This window comes from Suricata suricatta, chromosome 1, assembly GCF_006229205.1.
Source record: "Suricata suricatta isolate VVHF042 chromosome 1, meerkat_22Aug2017_6uvM2_HiC, whole genome shotgun sequence".
NCBI lineage: Eukaryota > Metazoa > Chordata > Mammalia > Carnivora > Herpestidae > Suricata > Suricata suricatta.
The window spans coordinates 70513971-70536559 of record NC_043700.1 but is presented as its reverse complement, the minus strand read 5'-3'; the positions used below and the strand labels follow the sequence as shown (position 1 = coordinate 70536559).

The 22589-nt window shown below is 38.6% G+C and overlaps 1 protein-coding gene and 1 pseudogene across 4 annotated transcripts in view; one reads left to right on the top strand and one right to left on the bottom strand.

The window, feature by feature from the left end:
- The window catches only part of LOC115301106, a 60783-nt pseudogene extending 39280 nt beyond the window's left edge, over positions 1-21503 (top strand).
- The window catches only part of FBXW7 (F-box and WD repeat domain containing 7), a 220530-nt gene extending 198345 nt beyond the window's left edge, over positions 1-22185 (bottom strand). For 2 of the 4 annotated variants that reach the window (XM_029940109.1, XM_029940101.1), the window contains exon 1: positions 21037-22172. The gene's annotated coding sequence lies outside the window, so the exon portion shown is untranslated. Of the gene's footprint in view, positions 1-21036 lie in introns of all 4 variants that reach the window. The other 2 variants (XM_029940150.1, XM_029940145.1) reach the window with 2 other exon arrangements.
- Between the last annotated feature and the right edge of the window lie 404 nt (positions 22186-22589).

Genomic DNA, 22589 nt, shown 5'->3' with positions numbered 1-22589 from the left:
GGAAGGGGGAAAGGGAAGTTACTGCTAACAGACAGGGATTTCTTACTGGGGTGATGAAAATGCTTCAGAATTAGACAGTAGAGACAGATGCAAAAACCCACTAAATTGTGTACCTTTTTAAAAAGAGTATTTTTTGGTATGTGAACTAGATTTCAATAACAAAAAGGTTGGAATATGTGTAAAAGACTGCCAGCAGGAAAAATAGAAAGCAACCATACTGGTTTAGCAATGAGTACATAACCATCAGGGTTTCTATTATTAACCCCAACCCATGGAGCACCATTCAGATTACTGTGTTCCAGAGGGCACCACTCAGAGACCCCATAATAGGATAGAGCCTGGAAAATAGAATAAATAAATTTAAGCAAACAGGCAAAAGGACTACCAATAACATTTAATGTCTAAATATGAAAAGGAAAGAATTAAGACAAAAAAGAAATATTTTTCTCTTTGATTTGAAATGAAACATTCACGGGGCACCTGGGTGTTTCAGTTGATTGAGCGTCCGACTCTTGATTTCGACTCAGGTCATGATCCTAAGGTTGGGGTTTCAAGGCCCGCACTGGGCTCCACACTGAACGTGGAGCCTGCTTAAGATTCATTCATTCATTCTCTCCCTCTCTCCCTCTCTCTCCCTCTCTCTCTTTCTCCCCCCCCCACCCCTTTCCCATTAGTGCTCTCTCTCTAAAATATAATTAATTTAATTAAATGCCAATACTATTTTTAAAAAATTCTTTAAATAAAATGAAACATTCACAAAAAGGAAATTGAACAAAAGTTTAACCTTTGTTACCTTTAAATTGAAGTAAAGGCAATTTGTAGTCTCCTGTCCAGACTTTTTCAAATTTTCAACAATGATATGTGTATAATGAGAAATAACATATTTTTTGTATTTACCTTTATAAACAAAAATCTTTGTATCTCAACCATAGAAACCATCCTGAAACAGTAAAACTCTAACTTACTAGAGTCAATTTCTTGTGGAATCCACATCTATGCCTCAAACAGAAAACCTTCATAATCTTCATCTGCATTCTCCCATATTAGCCATTAGCTAGTAAGCATTTGAAATGTAGCTAAGTCCCCATTAAGATGTGCTGTAAGTATAAAATATACATCAGATCTCAAAGTGTTAGTACTAAAATAAGAATCTAAAATAGCACATTAATAAGGTTTCAGGTTTCATACTGATTACTTGTTGGAATAATATTTTGGATATATTATGCTAAATAAAACATACTATTAAAATTAATGTCACCTGTTTCTTTTTCAGTTTTTTTAATGTAGCTACTAGACAATTTAAATTTTAGGGGGAAAAAACAGATGTAGATATCAAGAGTGCTGTAGATTTCTATTGGACAATGTTGTATTAGATTGCAGCTCAGTGGGCTTTTTGAGAACTTCACTTGAGTTCTCCATCAGTTCCCTTTTTCTTATGCTTCAGGAAGTAAGACTTTTCCCAGAGTGTTTCCTGCACTAGAAAACACTGCACACACTAAACAAGCAATAACTGTAAGAAGTTGACTATGAGAGAAATCTTTTATGTTTCCTAAAATCCAAACTGTACTACAAATCCTAACAAAACAGAAATGAATACATTTTGAGATTTTCTTGGTGTGTTAAGACAATCTTAACAGGTAAAAACTCTCTGATAGTAACAATGAAATTTTTTAGGAGCTTGGAATTTCTAGTTTTCTTTTTGGCCCAACAAAGATGATAATTAGGAAAGTGGATGAGGAAGCAATATAAGCACATATGTATATGGTTTAGAAGAGCCAACTCTTACAGTGGAAAAAAATATCTAGGCAAAGCAAGGATTAATAACATCCCAGAACTATGTTCAGAAAACTTCAGGGATCATTTTACCCCAACGGAAGAAAACACAACAATTAAAAATATCCTATCTCCTTTTTTTCTAACTGCTTAAAATGCCAGAAAACGTTAAATAATCTATACTAACAAAAGTCGCATCAATAATTGGGCTAAATGACTGCCTGCCAAGAATCAAAAGGAATCTTCTGAGGGTGATGGATGTCCTGATTGTGGAAGTAATTTCACAGATGTACACACTTATCAAAACTCATCAAACCATACACTTTAAATAGATGTAGTTCACTGTATGTATTATATTTCAATAAAGCTAATTAAAAATAAATAGGAAACAAAGAAAAGCAAACCATTTGTCCTGTGATAGTCAAAATACAGCTGCCATTCCCTGTCCATAAGTGAATTTAGTCATGGCAATTTATACCACCATAATTTGACTGAATTCTGTGTATACACACATCAAGTTTACATCTCAATTTTAAGTGTCCTCTGAAAGATTACACTATGGGGGTGCCTGGGTGGCTAAATTGGAAGAGCATGCAACTCTTGATCTCAGGGTTGTGAGCTGAGGTCCCACACTGGGTATAGAATTTACTTAAATCAATAAATGAACTTTAAAAAGAAAAGATTACACTATGATTCAGCATTGGAACAAAAATTATGCTTGCAAAACAAAGCACAGAAATACAGTAGTGGGGAATACATTTGCTACTCCTGAAGCAAATATGTATGCTTAGAAGAATGACCACAATTCCATTTTATTTTTTTAGAAGGCAACATCCCAGTACTAATAATGTATTGTGCCATACTTTAATACAGCATTTTTCTTCTTTAGTGATACACAAAATAATAATCTACCTTATAACTGATTATGTGTTAAGCAGAATTCGAAAGACGGTCCCCAAGATTCCAACACCTTGGTGTACACATCTTCTCAAGGCTATGCAACCAAATATTAACCTGGGTACTGCTTTGAAGGAATATTGCATATATAATTAAAATCCCTAATCAGTTAATTTAAATTAGGGTAATTCTAATTAGGTGAGGCTGGACCTGAAGAAATCAGTTCTTAGAAGAAGGCAGAACGTTTTCAAGGGAGAGAGATTTTCCCACTGTCTTTCAATAACCATGCTATGAACCGTCCACAGAGAGGACCGTATGGCAAAAACCTAAGGGTGGCCTATAGGAGCCTCCAGGAGATGGTCCTGACAGCCAGCAAGAAAATGGCACATCATTCCTACAAACACAAGAAACTGAATTCTGCCAACCAACAGTGAGCCTGGAAGAGGATACTGAACCTCAGATGAAACTGCAGGCCTGGCTGACACCTTGATTTCATCCTGTAAGACCCTGAGGATAGAACCCAGCTAAACTATGCCCAGATTCTTGACCAAGAGAAACTGTGAGATTAGCTGCTAAAATTGTGGTAATCTGCAATGCAGTAATGGAAAACACTAATACAGATGACTCCTTAGATTTAAGGAAATATGGCTTATATTATTTCTCCTAAAGCCTGTTATTCTTTATTCTTTCATCAAAACAATTTCTAATACTTCACATTATTATGACTGATATGATTCAATTTCACAAGTCTGCAGGATAATACTACTCCCAAAACTTTACAGGTAAAGAAAAGCTTTATAACACCTAAGAATTTATTTCCTCCATCAACTGGGCATGAATGCAAATAGTATACTTGTTTCTGCCTTTCTAAACCAATGACATACAACAAACAAATCAACTTTAGTCTTTATCCATTTCTAACAGAAAGAAAAGCTAATTTTGAGATTTAGCATTGCCATATAATTTTGAGCAATAATTTGGTTTCTAAGGAACTCAGGGAACTCAACTATTTTTTAAAAAGGGAATAAAAAAATCTGAATAAAGTCTCAAGTCCAATTAACAGAAGAAAATATACATACATAATGGATAATAATGCATGCTTTGCCAGCCTTATAGCATACACAATTAAATCCCACTGAAAATAGCCTACACTTCTACTGACCGTATTGTGTGCCAGGCACTGTTCTATGAATAATATATAAGAAATAAATTTACAAATGATATAGTATACAGTAATGATCAAGGTCCCAGGCTCTATAGCCAGACTGCCTGAATACAATCCCAGTTCCACTACTAACTAAAAGGAAGATATTGAGAATGTTTATGCTGTACCAGATTTTCAACTATAAAATAGGGACATTAACAATACTTACCTCAAAGGGCTATGGTGAGAACTGAATAAGTTAATATAAAAGACAGAGCAGAGTGCCTGGCAGTCATTAAGCACTCAAATGTTGACATCAATATTATTTTTATAACAGTGCCATATTAACATTCATTTCTAAGAAAGACAACCTATGGTAGATGATATTTTAAAAAACACTAATGAGCCTAATCCTTAGGATCCAAAAATCTTGAGATGATTATCTAACTCCCTCACCCCAAATCCTAAATTCTTATTTACCAGAATTCAATTTTACTTAGGCACTTTTTTGTTCTGTTTTTGCTTTTATTTAACCAGGTGTGCTGACTTGAAATTAAAAACTAAAAGCAAATTAGCCAGAAAAATACTAAAAAGGGAAGGCAATATAGATAGGCTACTTTTGCTAGGTATTAAAAACTATTATGTTAATTAAATAAACAGTAATTAAAATGTTAAAAAGAGAACCCCAAATATAAAACTTGCCATATTCTTAGACACACACAAATAATTTATTAAATGATAATAGTATCTTAATCCAGTGCTATGCCCTATACTTTATTGTTTTTTATTATATATTTATTTATTGTCAGGTTAGCTAACATACAGCATATATAGTCTTGGCTTCGGGAATATATTCCTGTGATTCATCACTTACATACAATACCCAGTGCTCATCCCAACAATGCCCTCTTCAATGCCCACCTCCCATGATCCCCTCCCCTCTCAACCCCACCCCCATCAACTTTGTTTTCTGTATTTAAGTCTCTTATGGTTTGCCTCCCTCTCTCTTTGTAACTTATTTTTCCATCCCTTCTCCTATGGTCTTCTGTTAAGCTTCTTGAATTCCACATATAGTGAAAACATAGGATATCTGTCTTTTTCAGACTTATTTCACTTAGCACAATACCCTCCAGTTCCATCCACGTTGTTGCAAATGGCAAAATTTCATTCTTTTTCATCACTGAGTAGTATTGACATGTTGGAGACACATCAAGTACAAGGTTGCTGCGGCCAAGGTCAAAGAGGTTGTTGCCTGTTTTCTCCTCTAAGATTTTGATAGTTTCCTGTCTCACATTTAGGTCTTTCATCTATTTTGAGTTTATTTTTGTGTCTGGGGTAAGAATATATACCACATTTTCTTTATTCATTCATCAGTTAATGGATATTTGGGCTCTTTCCATATTTGGCTATTGTTGACAGCACTGCTTTAAACATTAGGATACATGTGTCCCTACAAATCAGCACTCCTGTATCCTTTGGATAAATTCCTAGTAGTGCTATTGCCAGGTCGTAGGGTAATTCTATTTTTAATTTTTTGAGGAAACTCCACACTTTTCCAGAGTGGCTTCACCAGTTTGCATTCCCACCAACAGTGCATCTTCCCCAACATCTGTTGTTTCCTGAGTTAATTTTAGCCACTCTAACCGGTGTGAGGTGGTATCTCAATGTGGTTTTGATTTGTATTTCCCTGATGATGACCGATATTGAACATCTATTCATGTGTCTGTTAGCCATCTGGTGTTCTCTTTGGAAAAGTATCTATTCACATCTTGTGGCCATTTCTTCACTGGATTATTTGTTTCTTGGGTATTGAGTTTGATAAGTTCTTTGAAGATTTTGGATACTAACCCTTTATCTGATATGTCATTTGCAAATATCTTCTCCCATTATGTCAGTTGCCTTTAAGTTTTGTTGACTGTTTCCTTGCTATGTAGAAGCTTTTTATATTGATGAGGTCCCAATAATTCATTTTTGCCTTTATTTCCCTTGCCTTCAGAAACACGTCAAGTACGAGGTTGCTGTGGCCAAGGTCAAAGAGGTTGTTGCCTGCTTTCTCCTCTAGGATTTTGATCGTTTCCTGTCTCTCATTTAGGTCTTTCATCCATCTTGAGTTTATCTTTGTGTATGGTGTAAGAAAGTGGTCCATAGTTTCATTCTTCTGCATGTTGCTGTCCAGTTCTCCCAGCACCAGTTGCTAAAGAGACTGTCTTTTTTTCCATTAGATACTCTTTTTTGCTTTGTTGAAGATTAGTTGGTCATACACTTGTGGGTCCATTTCTGGGCTTTCTATTCTGTTCCATTGATCTACGTGTCTCTTTTTGTGTCAATACCATACTGTCTCGATGATTACAGAGTTGTAGTACAGGCTAAAGTCCAAGGTTGTGATGCCTCCAGCTTTGGTTTTCTTTTCCAACATTACTTTGGCTATTTGAGGTCTTCTGTGGTTCCATACAAACTTCAGGATTGTTTGTTCTAGCTCTGTGAAGAATGCTGGTGTTACTCTGCATTTTTAATCTTTAACAGAACATCATTCAGCAACCTGCTCTTAGTTTCTGCAAGTAACTTTTGAAACAATTTTAAAAAACATAGAATTAAAATCTGGAAAAGGCAGAGTTCAAATGTATTTAACTAAAGTTACAAACACAGCACTTAAAATACAATCAAGAGGAAAGAGAAAATCTCTCAGAAAACATTTTAGATTTAGGTAAAAAAATAAAATTATGAAAACTATTTAAATCTCCTGTGAACAAATAAAAACAATATGTGCTCACTATATTTGTTAAATATAAAACACCTACAAATAAACTAATTGAAGGAATAAATCCTGTACAAAGTATGAAAATGCAGGAAAAAAAAGAATTGTTTTTTAAATGACAAACAAAAATAGTCTAAAGAAATCACATAAAGGAAAAACAGCACAAATACTCATCGACTTAAACACTTTATACCTTAGAAGCTAACGAGTGTTGATTCTCAAATGTTCTGGTACACCTCATGCCAATTTTATAAATATTCAAATCCTAAATAATGGATTTTTGTGGCTCATCCCCTAACCAAGAATCTCAAAACAGTTCAGTATAACTACAAAACATATTTTACACACAGAAAAAGTTATAAAAATCTCTTTGCTCCACTGTCTCTTAGATTTTGCCTAGATTGATTTCTTCTACTGCTGAAGAGGTATCTAGCTCCTGATGGTTATAGCAAGAGCAAGACTAAACTTAATGAAAAATGCAGGGTAATGCAAGTCAATTCACAAGACAGGCTTAAATTTCACAATTGTTTTGTATAAAGACATAAACCTGGGACTTCCTTCTCCATGAGTCTGTTAATAGTCTTCCTTCAGACAAATATATACAGGATAAAATCCTGTTACTTTCCCCTATTTCAGTACACCTGTTGACTTCCCAATTTCAGTATAAAACTAAAAGTTTCCATTGAAACTTAAGAGGCAGCATGCATGCATGGTGATTAAAAGCACAGACCACAGAGTTGGATTGAACAGGACTTGAATTCCAGGTGTGTGAACTCAAATCCCTAGCTATATATTCTTGGGAATCTATTTCTTCTGTCATAAAACAGACTTATTACTACCTATTTCCTACGGACCACTATTAGGAATAAATAAAATAATGCACACAAAAATCCTCAGCATAGTGCCTGACATATACTAAACATTCAATAAGTGATAATAAGGACTATAAATACAATAGTTATCAAATTACTCATTTACCATATTATCAAAATATATGCTTATCCTCCAGATTTACACCCCTTTCTCTCTAGCTAATTCTTTATAAATAAATGGAGACAGTTCTGAGGAAAAATCCATCATCAACAAAAGAAAAAGAAACCTAGTAGGCAAACTTCCTTTTCTCCAACTGCCTTTTTTCTCTCTCATGCTTCAATAGCTTCAGTCATTATCCATACTTGAGAGAAAATATATAATCACTCTGTTTGGACCCAAATATACAGAGGAGAAGAGAGGACTTTTACTTAAAGATAACTCATCCTGATGTAGCGCAGATACTACACATTCACCTTTTCAACAAGCTCAGCCCTAGAATGAACCCACAGGTGAAAAAGAAGACAACTAAAAGCATCTATCCCAAAGTATTTGTTGGATAGAAATCTCATTACTGAGTCAGGAAAAAAAAAGTCCACTTAATGCATCAGATGTACCATGAATCTAGGCTATTTTACTTTTAGGATATGTTTCGAGAAATACAGAAGAAAAAAGTTTACATGAAATCTCCAACCACTATTGGAACTGGTTTCTAAGTCATTCAATAAATATTTGTTTAACACCTATGAACAGGTACTACACTAAGCACCTTGAAACAAAGGTGACATGATAATGTCCACCTCTTACAAAGCCTATTAAAAAAAATCTTTGCAATCTTTTTTTCTCTTTCATTTGTTAGCAAACTATATGGCTACTAAGGAGCAGTAAATATTAGGCACTTGAGGGGAAAAGATACTAACTGAAAGATGAATAAGACATAACACTTGACTCAAAGAACTGACCAGTAAAAGAGAAAAATATAAACTATTTAAGTGCTATAAAAGCCACACAGAGACTGTGGATAACCAGAAAAAAAAAAAAAAAAAAAACCCTCCACTTACATTAATGAGGATAGACTTCCTAGAGAAGATGATATTCAGGTAGGGTCTTAAGAGAGAAATGTTTTGCATATGAAAGGAAAAGAATACTCCAGACAGAGGAAATAACAAAGGGCAGAGACAATTATATGTGAAAGTATATACATCCACACACACATACAGGCAAACACATGCATATGCATTCAAGTACATACATATTTTATGTGTATATATGAATATACAATATGTTTAGATACAAATGAGGAAAATCACTTGACATACAAAATACAAGAAATGATGTGATGAATGAACTATTTTGCCAATTCTCCCAAAGATGATATACAACTCATACCATGCATAAGTAAAGTCAGTTCATTCCAATCCCAACCTTATTAGGGCATTAGCATTCACTCTCTCCCAGAAATAAAGCAATGGTGCTCAGAGGTCTGAATGGTAGACTGAATCCCTGACTAGAAAGACTTCCCCTTAAGCAGTATCAATTCAGGTAAGAATATAAAGGACAGTAGCAAAGAAATTAATTTAGAAGCTCCCAAAATAGGGAATGGTAAGCGCGCAATTTTAAATGGGGGCAGGGGGGAGATTAATAGAAAGAAGTCCTCAGTTAAACAGCCCTCAACATAGTGAGTACTAAAACAAGAGAGGGAAATTAGATCCAAGGTTTCTCCCAATAGATCATTCCATTAACCTTGATACTTACTTTTTCCATTAGTGTATATTTGGTTCTATGAATATTTACACACTAAGGCACTCACATCTCATAAGCTCCCTATTCTTGATACACTTTTACATGAACAGTTTGTCATTTTAGAAAAACAAATTAGTAAAATCCACCTGGCAATGTTTCTTAGTTTCTGAATAATAAATGGAAGCACTTTTAGATTGCTTTTGGAGTAACAGCCCTATAATCGTTTTAAAAAATCATGAAATCTATTAATTTTCTTTATATCTGCCTTTTAAAATGAATGGTAAGGAGATCAATGTCTGTGATTTATCTTTATCAATAATTGGTATTTATGCAGAATCAAATTGGCAAAGTACCTTATATGAAGAAAATACCCAAATGAGAAACAGGACTTTTTATAAAGCAGGGTTTTCCCAACCTTGGCATAACTAACATTTTGAACCAAACAAGTCTTTGTTGTTGGGTGCCATGCTGTACACTGTTTACACCTGCCCTCTACCCACTAGTTATTAGTAGCACACGTACCTCTCCCTAGCTGTGACCATCAAAAACACCTCCAGATATTGCCAAATGTTCCCTGGAGCCATTGTTATGTGCCAGGCACTGTTCTGTGCTTCTCGTTTATTATCTAATTTAATCTAAAAACATAGTATCCATAAGTTGGTTATGATTTTCCCCATCTTACAAATAAAGAAACTAAAGCCAACAGAATTAAACAACTTGCCAAATGTCACACAACCAATAAGAGTGGTTAGTCCGCATTTGAACCCAAATGATGGTGACTTGAGTCCCTGCTCCTAACCACTGTATGGTATCTTATTAATGTTTCACTTTTATTATCTGATACTTGAAAAGTAACATTTTGAATCTCATCTGGAAATAAAAAGTAAAATTATCCATACAAGTAGAAATTAAAAGACTCCCGGCCTCACTCCAGAATAACTTAACAAGTATTCTTTAAGCACTGGCTATATATGCCCAGTATCAACTTTAGAACTAGAGTGGTTCAAAGAAAAAGAAACTACTATTAGGATTTAGCTCAGGACCTTTTTCACACATTATCTCTCTGAAATCTCACAGCTTCCCTGTGAGATAGGTAGTATCTTTTTTTCAAGTGTGAGGGAGCAAAGGTTCAGAATAGAAAAGTGGTCCCTAACCTAAAATGTCTTACAATTTAACTGAAGAAACAAGAAATTTTTTTTTTTTTAAGACAGAGACTAGGGACACCTGGGTCAGTAAAGTGTCTGACTTCCGCTCAGGTCATGATCTCATGGTTCCTGAGCTGTAGACCCGCGTCCAACTGTGCTGACAGCTCAGAGCCTGAAGCCAGCTTCAGATTCTGTGTCTCCCTCTCTCTTTGCTCCTTGCTGGCTCATTCTCTGTCTCCTTCCTCCCTCCCTCTCTCTCGCTCTCTCTCTCTCTCTCAAAAATAAATTTAAAATATTTTTAATTTTAAAAAAAGGCAATAAACTAGTTAAATATCTCAGTTAACAATACACAGAAGGTGGGAATAACAAAATAGATGAAGAAAAAGTATACAGTAGATTAGTCAGGGCATACTTCTTTATAAAAGGTTTCTGGTAATCAATTCCTTCTCTTGAGAAGTGACATGGATGAGTAAAAGGTAATGAGACGGGGAGAAGCAACACTTCTGCAAACAACATGACAGAAATTTGGGGACTGAAAGGAAAGTCTGTGATAGCCTGTTGAAGTAGTAAGTCAAGGAAATGATGAGGAGGGTAAGACTGCCTTAAAACTAAGATTGAGGGGCACCTGGGTGGCTCAGTCAATTAAGCATCCCGCTTTCGGCTTTGGCTCAGGTCATGATCTCACCATTCGTGGGTTCCAGCCCTGCATCGGGCTCTGTGCTGACAGCTAGCTCAGAGCCTGGAGCCTGCTTCGGTTTCTGTGTCTCCCTCTCGCTCTGACCCTCCCCTGCTCATGCTGTCTCTCTCTGTCTCTCAAAAATAAATAAAAACATTAAAAAGAAAAACTAAGATTGAGCCATAACTGAAGACAATGAGACTAGTTCCATGCTATTAGAGTGCTCCTGACACCAAAAACTTTCAAGCACAGAAAGAGGAACAAATGTAAAACAACCTAAGGTAAAGGCTGATAGGATTGGTTAACATAGGCTTAGGTATATGAGGTCAAACACCAAATTTCATAAAATGAGTGATGAGTCACCTATTTTGCTTTGTGTATCTTGGGTCCCCAAACAGAACATAAGTTTCAGGAGGGCAGGGATTTTTATGCTTTGTGCACTCAGATCAATGCCTGACACAGCAGGTGTTCAATAAATACCTACTGCTAAAAAAAAGGCAGTATTCAAAGTAGTGACCTTTTCAGAAGATCACAAATGCCTCTGGCTTTCAAAACTGCAACCTCGCAGAAACAACAACTTAATATTATAATATTAATACTATTAATTGCAACAACTAACATTCACTGGGCACTAACTCTGAACCAAACCTCTGTAATGCATTCATTCATATATTATAATGAATATTGACTATCTTGACCACCCTATGAAAAAGGTAGGTATTATTACTACCAGTCCAGTTTTACAAGGAACATACACAGAGTAAATAATGTGCCCAAGGTCACAAAACAATAAAGCTGGAAACTGGGTCTATCATCTCCAAAGCTTACCTCTAAACCACTTTGTCATGTACAGAATTACAAGCATCCCTCTTAGGCAAAGCTAGGGAAGTGTGGCCAAAGAGGGGGAAAGAAAGAAAAAGAGAAAGCAAGCAAGAAAGAAAGGAACTCCAGTAGCAGTTGAGAACCCCATGTGTCCCTTCAATAACCACAGCTGGTATTGTGAAAATTTTCCCACCCTAGGATACATTGATTATCCCAAGCAGATTAAAACTTCAATGGCTTAAAGAATCCAGATGTTGAAAGGCTAGGGACTAATCTAATCAACATTTCAAAGGATGGTAGATAACATGTGGTAACACCCCACTCCACAAACCCAAAGAAATAACAGGGTGTGACCTCTGACTAAGACTGACCTCAAAACTTCCGGTGCCATTCTCCCTGGTATCTGCCCTTCCCTCCTTCCTTTGCTCTGTGGCTCTCCCCACCCTCTGCACATCCCACCTCTCCTTCTAAATGTCTGGCCTTTACAAAAAAAATCTGCAGTTTTCTGTTTCCTGCTCTAAATTTCTAATCTAATAAATATTTTAATATTTATTTAATGAAATCAATAGAAAAAGATTCCCCACTCATGACAGCAACATTCCAAAGCTTATGTTCTCAAATTCACATAGTAGTCAATTAAGAGACCACCAATCATGCAAAAGAAAAATGATGATACACTACTTTATTTATATAACCTTCTGGTATTACATACACAATAAATAAAGGGGAAGAAATTACAGTTACTAGAAAAACTATGCTTTTCTCCCATCTACCTAGTAAACTAGTCATAATCATAAAATCCTTTTATAAAAAATCTCTATAATAAATAAAAACTTCATTAAAATTTTTTTTCACTAATAAAAAAAAAAAAATCTCTAAAATGGAAAGAAGCATGACTCCAGAGGGTAACTTCAACTGCTTCCAACAAAGAAAAATATTTAAAACAACTAAATGTTTTTGAACTAGAGTGTTTATTAAATTAACCACATAACTAGAGATCTATTAATATGTAAACCAATCTAACTTCTGCATTTACAACAAAATCTAAAACAAATGTGCCTTAAAAGAAGTTAGAAAACAAAAACAAGAGCTGGCAAGATAATCATCACTAAGAAATAGATCTCAGTATTTCCTTTCTGCCTTTGGATTTTTTTTCATAGACTTATCTTAAATATACACTTCTATTAAATAAACAGACTATGAAGACATCACCAAATTGCTCTCAAAATAGAAACTTTCCAAATATAAAACAATCAAGAAGCATGTGTTTCTTATACTGGCCAACAGAACACTGATTATGCCAAGTTTGAAGGAAAAGTTATTTCTGAAAACTAATTTGTATAATAAACACAAAAAGTGAAAAGAGAATAGCAAACACACACATACTAATCATTTTAAGAAAAGGAGAAAGTCTCCAAGTAGAAAGGTTTAAATGCAAGCGTTCATTCATCCAAAATATGCTACAAGTTGGATGAAGGCAGCTTTCAGTCAAATTACATGGTAAGAGAAATTTGGCATATCACTACTAACTTCTTAACTTCCTTCTTCCTCAATGGCATCCTTTTCTTTCAAGAATTCAGAGTCTCTGGGGCGCCTGGGTGGCTCAGTCGGTTAAGCATCCAACTTAGGCTCAGGTCATGATCACACAGTTCAGTTCGTGGGTTCGAGCCCCACGTTGGGCTCTGTGCTGACAGCTCAGAGCCTGGAGCCTGTCATTGGATTCTGTGTCTCCCTCTCTCTCTGACCCTCCCCTGCTCACGCTGTCTCTCTCTCTCTCAAAAATAAATTAAAACATTAAAAAGAAAAAAAAAAAAAGAATTCAGAGTCTCTATGGTGTGCTCACCTATTTCCTGCTCAAAACTTGCTCTTAGAAAAAGATCACATAATTTATTTACCTTAGAGATGGCTGTGTGAAAACCACTTCTATGTAAAATAAATAACAGTATAGCTATTATCAAAAAAACAAGAAATACCAAATGTTGGCAAGGATGTAGAAAAAAGGAAATTCTAATGCACTGTTAGTGGGAATGTAAACCCCAATGGTGTAACCACTGTGGAAAACAGTATGGAGGTTCCTCAAAAAATTAAAAATAGAACTACCATATGATCCAGCAATTGCACTTCTAGGTATGTATCTGGAAAAAATGAAAATACTAATTCAAAAAGACATATACCACCTGATGTTCATTGTCGCATTACTTACAACAGCCAAGATATGAAAACAGCCTAAAATGTCCATCAACAAATACATAAAGAAGATGTGGTACATATATGCAACGGAATAGTACTCAGCCGTAAAAATGAATGACATCTTGCCTTTTGCAATATGGATGGACACAGAGAGTGTTATGCTAAGTAAAAGGTCAGACAGAGAAAGACAAAAATCATACGATTTCACTTATATGTAGAATTTACAAAACAAAACAAAATGAGCAAATGAAATAGAACAGGAAACAGAATCATAGACATAAAAATAAACTGATAGTTGCCAAAAGGGGGCAGGAGCAGGGGGATGAGACAGATAAAATAGTTGGTGAAGGGGATAAAGAGGTACAATCTTCAAATAACAAAATAAATACAATAGGGGGTATAATGTACAGCATAGAAAATACCGTTGATACTATTGTAACAACTTTGCCTGGTGACAGACAGTAACTAGACTTAACTGTGATGACCACTTCCTAATGTATATAAATATGGAATTATTACACTGTATGCCTGAAACTAATGCAATATTGTATGCTGATTTTTCTTCAATTAAAAAATTCTTTTAAAAAAATAGTTTATTACTTGAAAGCAACTTTACTCATCAATGAATACAGCATTCTTTCCCCTGGTGACTGAAAATGTCACCAATATAGAATATTTCTATTTGAAATATTTGCAGATACTAGATGAACACCTTGTGTCTTTTAAATCACCAACTATCCTTAAGTTTAAGACAATGATAAAATTACTTGAAATGACAAAAATTAAAAGATTTTCAAAAGAACAAGAATCCTCTCCTAATAAATAGGAAAGCAACTTTATAATGACCTTCTAAAAGGTACCCTAAATTGTCAAACTGTATAGACTTTTTTAAAGAAAGAAGAAATGAAGTACCAATTACATGTGTAGAAATACCATGAAACATAAAAACAGGTTAGAAACTAACCAAAAAAATGATCATTATTGCCAAGGATTACTTCCTCCCATGACATAAATAGGGGAATAATGAAATATATAACATTTATGAAGCCAGGGTAAAAATATACCATCATCCAATGCAAGTATTTATTGACATATGAAACAAATGTTTTGATATTAGTTATTATTCTTTCTAAACAATACATTTGAGACAGTGTCACCTAAGAAATAAATTCATCCATGCTACATTTACCCTTAAGAATATAGCAAATATTTTTTAGAGTATACATTTAAGTTATTTAGAGGATTTGTTAAGAAGGGGCTCCTGGCTGGCTCATAAATTGAGCATCCAACTTCGGCTCAGGTCATGATATCACAGTTTGTGAGCTGGAGTCCTGCATCAGACTCTGTGCTGATGGCTCAGGGCCTGGAGATTGTTTCAGATTCGGTGTCTCCCCCTCTCTCTGCCCCTCCCCTGTTCGCCGCATGAGCAAAAATCAAAAACTTTTTTTTGAAAAGTAAATAAACATTTTTAAAAAATAGAGGATTTGTTAAGACAGAATACTTAACAAAACAAAACCTGTGTGCCTCTATAATTCTACACACTGAATTGGTCACTGCAAGAAATTAAGACTTTAGAAACAAACGTATCAAATCTTGGGGCATCTGGGTGGCACCTAACTCTTGATTTTGGCTCAGGTCATGATCTCACAGTTCATGAGTTAGAGCCCAGCACCAGGCTCCACACTCACAGCAGAGCCTGCCTGGGATTCTCTCTCTCTCTCTCTCTCTCTCTGACCCTCCCCTACTCTCTCACGCTCGCTCAAAAATAAGTATATAAACTTGAAAAAAAATCAAACCTTAATGTTCTTACAATTTGGCTAATATTTTCATCCGATTCGAACCAATCATAAACACTTATAATTTTACATTAAAATAAATGCTTTACAGTTTATTTTCAAAACTATTAAAAATTATACCAAGTTTCTTCAAAAATACTTCCAGCTATGACACATAGCCAGTATACCACTATAGGACAATCATTTATCTTAGAATAAGAAATGCAAGTAAGTCTGTAGTTTTTAGATGCTATAGACAGGACTGCTACCTTGTTCCTCAGTCCACAGTTTTCATCACTCTGAAGGCAAAAGTGTGTTGCACAGCTGACTTCAGACTTACCACAGAATCATCTTAAGACAGCCCCAAGGAACACACTTCTTTTAGAAAATGGAGAACACCCAAAGCAGCCACTCCAAGGTTTGTAATGGAATGCTTATACTGTGTGTTGGTGGAACTGGGAGTTACCTAGACTAGGGTTCCATAAACTACAGGTCAAACCCAACCTATTACCTGTTTTTATGTACAAGTGACCCCTGAACAACATGGGTTTGAACTGCACTGGTCCACTGACACATAAATTTTTTCAATACATACAGTACTGTCAGTGTATTTTCCCTTCCTCTTAATTTAGTTTCTTTAATAATAGTTTCTTTTCTGTCTTTCAAAATTAAGTATGTAATATATTTTAAGAATGTAGTATATAATATATATAAACCTAAAAGATATGTGTTTACAGACTGTTATCAGTAATGATTCCAGTGGACAATAGACTATCAATAGTTAAGTTTGGTGTGAGTCAAAAGTCATACACAGATTTTTGCTGCACAGGGGACTGGGGCCTCTAACCTGCACACGGTTCAATCAACGGTCTAAGGTTTTACTGGAACACAGTCACACTCACTTGCTTACATATTGCTATGGCTGCTTTTACACTACAAGAACAGAACTCAGTCGTTGTACTAGATGTGGACCACAAAATCTAAGATATTTACTAAATGGTCTTTTATCAAAAAAAAAAAAAAAAAGCTCTCCTCCTCCTCCAACCCTCCTCTACACAATGAGATGTCAGAGGCAACTCATGACTTCTCCAAGAACTGTGTCTAAAGTACACAAGTTGAGCTGCTGCCAGCCTAGGTGTAAGCTTTCGGGTCATGGTACTAAAACACAAGTGCACACCCAAGGGTCTTTAATCATCCCATCAATCCCAACGTTGCTCAGGCAAAGCACAGGACGTCAACACTCCTTCCTACCAGAGTCCCCCTTTCCTACTATCTTTGCTAGTAAATCATGTCAACCCGAAAAGGCTGCCCTTCAAGTTCATCTAAATATGGTTTTACCTGCATAAAAAATATTGTGGAAAGCAGAGGGTGGAGAAGGCACCTGTATGGCACATATTCCAGTCCCCCTACCCTCACTCTAGAATCACCTAAGATCTAACTCCCTAACATCTCTTCCCCAGAGGGTGCTACCATTTAATTTAAACCTTAAGAAGAGGTCAAAGAAGCTATTAGGAAGGTGGTGAATTGAACTAACGAACACAAAAAGTGTAGAGATAGAGATATACGTGTGTGTGTGTGTGTGTGTGTGTGTGTATTCCCTAACTCACAATCCTTATCTTTATCAACACTAAATGCTAGTCCCATTACATGCAGGTTTCACTATAAAGTCTTATGGTGTCTCATGCTTCAAAGACAGCTGAATTTTTTAAAGTGCCAAGTTGTTTTTTGTTTGTTTTTTAATAAAAAGTCTTTAAAAAAAAAAAAGGCATTTTCAGCACTGCTGTGCCAACACAGGGATATCCCCTCCATTGTATGGGACACAAAGACACACATCAACTGCAAGCAGGGGAAGCAAGCTTCTCTGCCAGCTATTTTTAGCCCCACTTCATCATGTTAAAGACCAAACTCAAGATAATAATGCAGGGCAAACTTTAAAAACATGATTTTTATAAAAACAAATCTGTCCTTTCATGTATAGTTTCCTCTACAGTGAAATCCTATGTATTCTTTGGAACGTAATCTCAAGGGACCTATATATACTACAAAAAACTTGTTAGCTCTTTCAAAACTATAGGCTCACGTGTCCCTAAGACTGAACTGGTAGCCATGTTTAAAAGCTGTTCCTCCCTTGTGAACTTCAAATCTTACCTACTTTCAAAACATTTTTTTAGGTAGAGTCTCATCCATTCTCTGTCCTTATTATATCTTTGCTAACTTTAAGATTTCCTTCCCCCAAGTAAAAATACACATTTTTCATCTCTTTACTCTCTCAGCTCTCTCAAAACTTAATACTGTGAAAATGACTCCTAACTCTACATTTTCAGCATTTCACTCATTAATTTAACTAGTTTTCTATCTTCAGACTGCATCAGCATCAACCTTCCCCCTAAAATTTAATGTCCAAAACAAAGTCCATTGCCTTATTTCTGATTTATTTTCTATAAGAAACCACTGGCGCCAAAGTAAATATTGGAGGCATCTTCTTGTTCACTTTTCCAACTGTATAGCTCTTTGATAACCATGGTGTGAAAATGCTGGTGCTCTAGGGGCACCTGGGTGGCTCAGTCAGTTGAGTATCTGACTTTGGCTCAGGTCATGATCTCATGTTTCACGGGTTTGAGCCTTGTAATGAAAGCTCAGAGCCTGGAACCTGCTTCGGATTCTCTCTCTGTATCTCAAAAATAAACAAAAAAAAAAATTTTTTAATGTTGGTTCCCTAGAAAAACAAAATCCTACTCCAGGTATAATGCCTATCGACCTAAAATACAATTTCTCCTCAATCATCTAAAACTACCCTCTCGGGAACATTGTTCTCAATTGCTTCTTTGGGCTGTACTCCTATAACTGCAGCAACACAAACTGACCCTAAGCTAACTCAACAACCACCTGTATTCCCATCAAGCTAACTTCCTAATTACATTTGTTTCTCACACCCTCCAATTCCAAAAGCCTTAAACATTTTACCTCCACCCGCTCCTTTCATCCTAAAAGAGAAGTCCTTTCCCAGAAATGGCTCAGATGCTCCAATTCGTTTCGTATAGTCACTTCTCTAATGAAAAATACACCAATACATTTATATCTAAAGGTACCAAATATAGCAGTATAATCTATAGTGGCTATAAATAAACACTGGTTCATGCTCCCTTTCCTACAATTTTATGCAACTTAGTTTCATTGTCTCTGCCATAAATAAAAGCATCTCAAGGGCTTTTATTTAAATGGACCCCAAATACTTTGCTGTTTCTTTGCAATAAAACATTACCTGCTTTTTAACCAATCTATAGCCAGAGCAATAAAAATAAGTCTTAAAGTAAGTTGCTTAGTAAGCAACTTTGATAGAGTACAAATCTACCTTCAAATTATAGTTTGTCGGTTTGTCTTCCTTTCCTTCCCCCCAAAAAACCAGCCAATGCCAAGACTAGAGTTCTCTTCTTTCCATCTTTGTGAAACATGGGATACGTGACTTCCTCAAGGTCTCAAAATAAGATAACAGATCCAGAGACATCTGCTTCTGATTGATTCCACATCTAACATTACATCCACTAATCAGTATTTTCATGTCATTACCCGTTTAAAATAGACAGAACTTAAGGTTCCTTTAAACAGCATAACAAACACAAATATATAAAGAGAAACAAAATAGCTGGAGAAGTTCCAGAGGAGGACAAAGTGATCAAGGAATAGAAAGATATCATTCTAAGACAGACACACAAAGTCAGGAATAACGATGGTTAAAGAGGAACAATGAAAACCTATAAAACCAAGAAAAGATGAACTCTGTCTTGTTCTAGCACTTCTCCAAACAAGAACTCTGGATGTGTCTTGCAACTTTAGAGAGACAGGTTTGGGATAAATAAATGAACTGTTAAGTAATTCAGGGTCTAATAAGCTTGTAGAACTCATTACCTCAAGAGAGAAAAAGTACAGATGAAAACACTATTTGAGTCCAGATCCTGAATGAAGAAGTTAGCACAGACAACCCGGGGCTTACACTCACTGCCACAAAGCTGCTCTCAGCAGAGGCTTCGGAGGGAGTGAGCCCACACTGCTGTCTGGAGGAACCACAGTCCTCAGGACAGTACTGCCTATGTTCTAGTAAATAAAATTCTACCCTGTACTTAACCCTTAAGGTCTGTAGAAGTATACGAAATGTTCATTACTTTCCTGCATGTCAACTTGGCACTAGGAGAGAATACCTAAGATACATACCAGAGATTTTATAGACGCCACCTTCAAAATAATGGAAGGGAAGGGAAATAATCATTCTCCAAAGAATTTAACACCAGAAAGTTCCTCCGGGTCACCTGGGTGGCTCGGTTGGTAAAGCAACTGACTCCTGATTTCGGCTCAGGTCATGATCTGACGCTCGGTGAGATCCAGCCCGGGGTCCTACCCTGTGCTGACAGGGTGGAGCCTGCTTGGGATTCTCTCTGTCTCCCTCTCCCTCTCCCTCTCTCTACCCCTCCCCCACTTGAGCAGGCACGAATCTCTCAAAATAAAAATAAACTTTAAAAAGTTTCTCCTCATTTGCTAGGAAGAGAACTCAAGCAAGTCTCAAGTCATTCTGCCAAGTTTAAAAAGAAAGTGTCAGCAATTAGGACATATGCTACCCAAATTAAAAAAAAAAAGCATTTGGATAAGGAAAAAATGTAACAACTTTTAAAAACTGGTTAAAGTACTAGATGCTCTTCCCCCAAGTAAGTTGTGATTCATAAGACCTCAGAATTTCCTCAGTAGCTGAAATCGGCTACAGTGTCCTGATGCACAGGAATTGGACCCAAGAAATGAGGAGATTAAAAAAAACAACAACCAAAAAACCCCTGCACCAGTAGGTATCGAAATGAAAATCTTTCAAGGAAAACTGCAAAATAAGAAAGGAATTTTACTTTCAGGGGGTTCGCAGGACAAAAGGTTCCCTCTTGGGAGCCCAAATAAGAGTTGCCCCGAAACAAAAACCACAGCGGTGTTTCACAGCCGCTGTACCAGGAAAAGGTATATTACAGAGATGTCCTTTGTGTGCACATATGCTTCGGCTTCCTCAATTTCCTTCTGCCCATTAGTGGCCAAAAAGGTGCAAGTGAAGTGTCCACTCTGGATAAAGACAGACCGCCTACGGGAACCTGTACGCTTCCCTCTTCCACGGAGGAAACGTTCGAACACGCGGGACTCGCCCAGACCTTCTCCTCGCTGTACCAACGGAGACGCACCCTCCCAACACTCGCGTCAAACATCGGCAGAACTCCAGGAGAACGAAGCGGCACCCTCCCACTTTCCACCCCTCAACTCCCGTTCCCGGGGCCACTCACACTTTGGGGAAGAGCCGCGGCGCTGAGAAAGTGGGTTGGCTCCCTTCCTCTTCGCTCTGAAGCGGCAGCTGCGGAAGGCTCGGCGCGTTACTGAGGAAGAAGCGGTGCTTGTGTCTCTGAGCCAGGCGGTCACCCGGGTCTCTTCCGCGCTGCCGGGGCAGGGGAGGCGGCGGCGGCCCCGCTTACCGCCTCTTTTCCTCTTCCTGGGTCTCTTCGGGCTGTGTCTTCTGCCCGTCCTGGGCCACTTCTCCCGGGACAGTCACGTTCGGGCGGCTCCAGATTTTGCTTTCATAAAGTTTTCCTTTGGGCTGAGGCTGCGGCCGGCCCCCCGGGTCCCCCCCGGCCCCGCCGCCCTCGGGGCTGGGGCAGGGGAGGGGGCTCTAGGAACTCCTCCCGGAGTCCTGCCGAGGAGCCGGGGGGCCGGCGACAGGCCGAGGGAAAAGACCCCCTCCCCGCGAGGGGGCTGAGGAGAGGGGGAAGGTGTGGAAAGGACGGCGGCGCCGGTCCTGCTCTCCCCGCCGCCGGGGCCGCCGCTTCACATTGGGGTCCCCGCCCCCCCGGCCGGGGGGTGGTTGCTGAGCGTGGGTCCCCGGTTCATACACTCTGGGGGCAAGATGCTATGGCCCCGGGCGGGTGGCCGAGGCGGCGGCGAGGTGGGGGACCCGGCCGGCTCCGCTCGGCGCCGCCCCCGCTCCCGGCTCCCGCATGTGTCGCTGCGGCTGGGACCCCCTCCCTACACGTTGGGGGTCCCTCGCCCCGCGCCCCGGGACGAGACAGAAGCTCCGACCCCTCCTCAGCGTCTTCTCACCGCGGAGCAGCTGACTAGTCCCGGCCTGAGGTAGCCGCCTCCCAGCCCCCCAGCCGCCGGCTCCGGCTCGGGCTCGGGCTCGGGCTCCGGCGTGTGCAGCCGCCGCTGCCGGCCGGGAAGGTGAGGGGGGGAGAAGAGGGGTGGCCGCGACTCCCGCTGGTCCAGGTCAGGACGAAGGTCTCGGCGTGGCCAGTGCACTGGGGCTGGGTCTCTCAGATGCTCCCTCGCTCTCACGCTCTCCGCTGCGGTGGCGGTAGCGCCCGGAGCTCAGCTCGCTGTCTCGCTCGCTCTGTGCGGGGCTCTCGCCTCACTCCAGAGAGGGGCGGGAGGAAAGCGGCGCAGCCCGATGACGCAAGTCACCTAGCAACAGCTCCCCTCACCCCCTCCCTTTTCTTTCCGCAGGGACGTTTCCTCCGCTGGCCTTTTTTTTCCTTTCTAATCACCCCGCCCTTGGGTGACTCCGGCGCGCTCTGATGACGCTAGAAGGGAAGAGGAAGTCTGGGCTCCGCGAGCGGGTGGGTGCGCCTCGGGCCGCGGGACTAGCCGCCGCTGCCGCCGCCTCTACGGCCGCGTCAGAATTGAAGAGAGGAAGGGGAGGAGCCGAGAGGAGCCTAAGCTGCCGCCTGATCTTACCCCTGACCCGACGGCGGCGGGGAGAGCTTGCTCTGTAGCGATTTCCTTCGGGGCAGGTGGTGACGGCTCCTTTGGGAGCAAGGAGGAAGGCCCAGGCCTCACGGCCATGCTC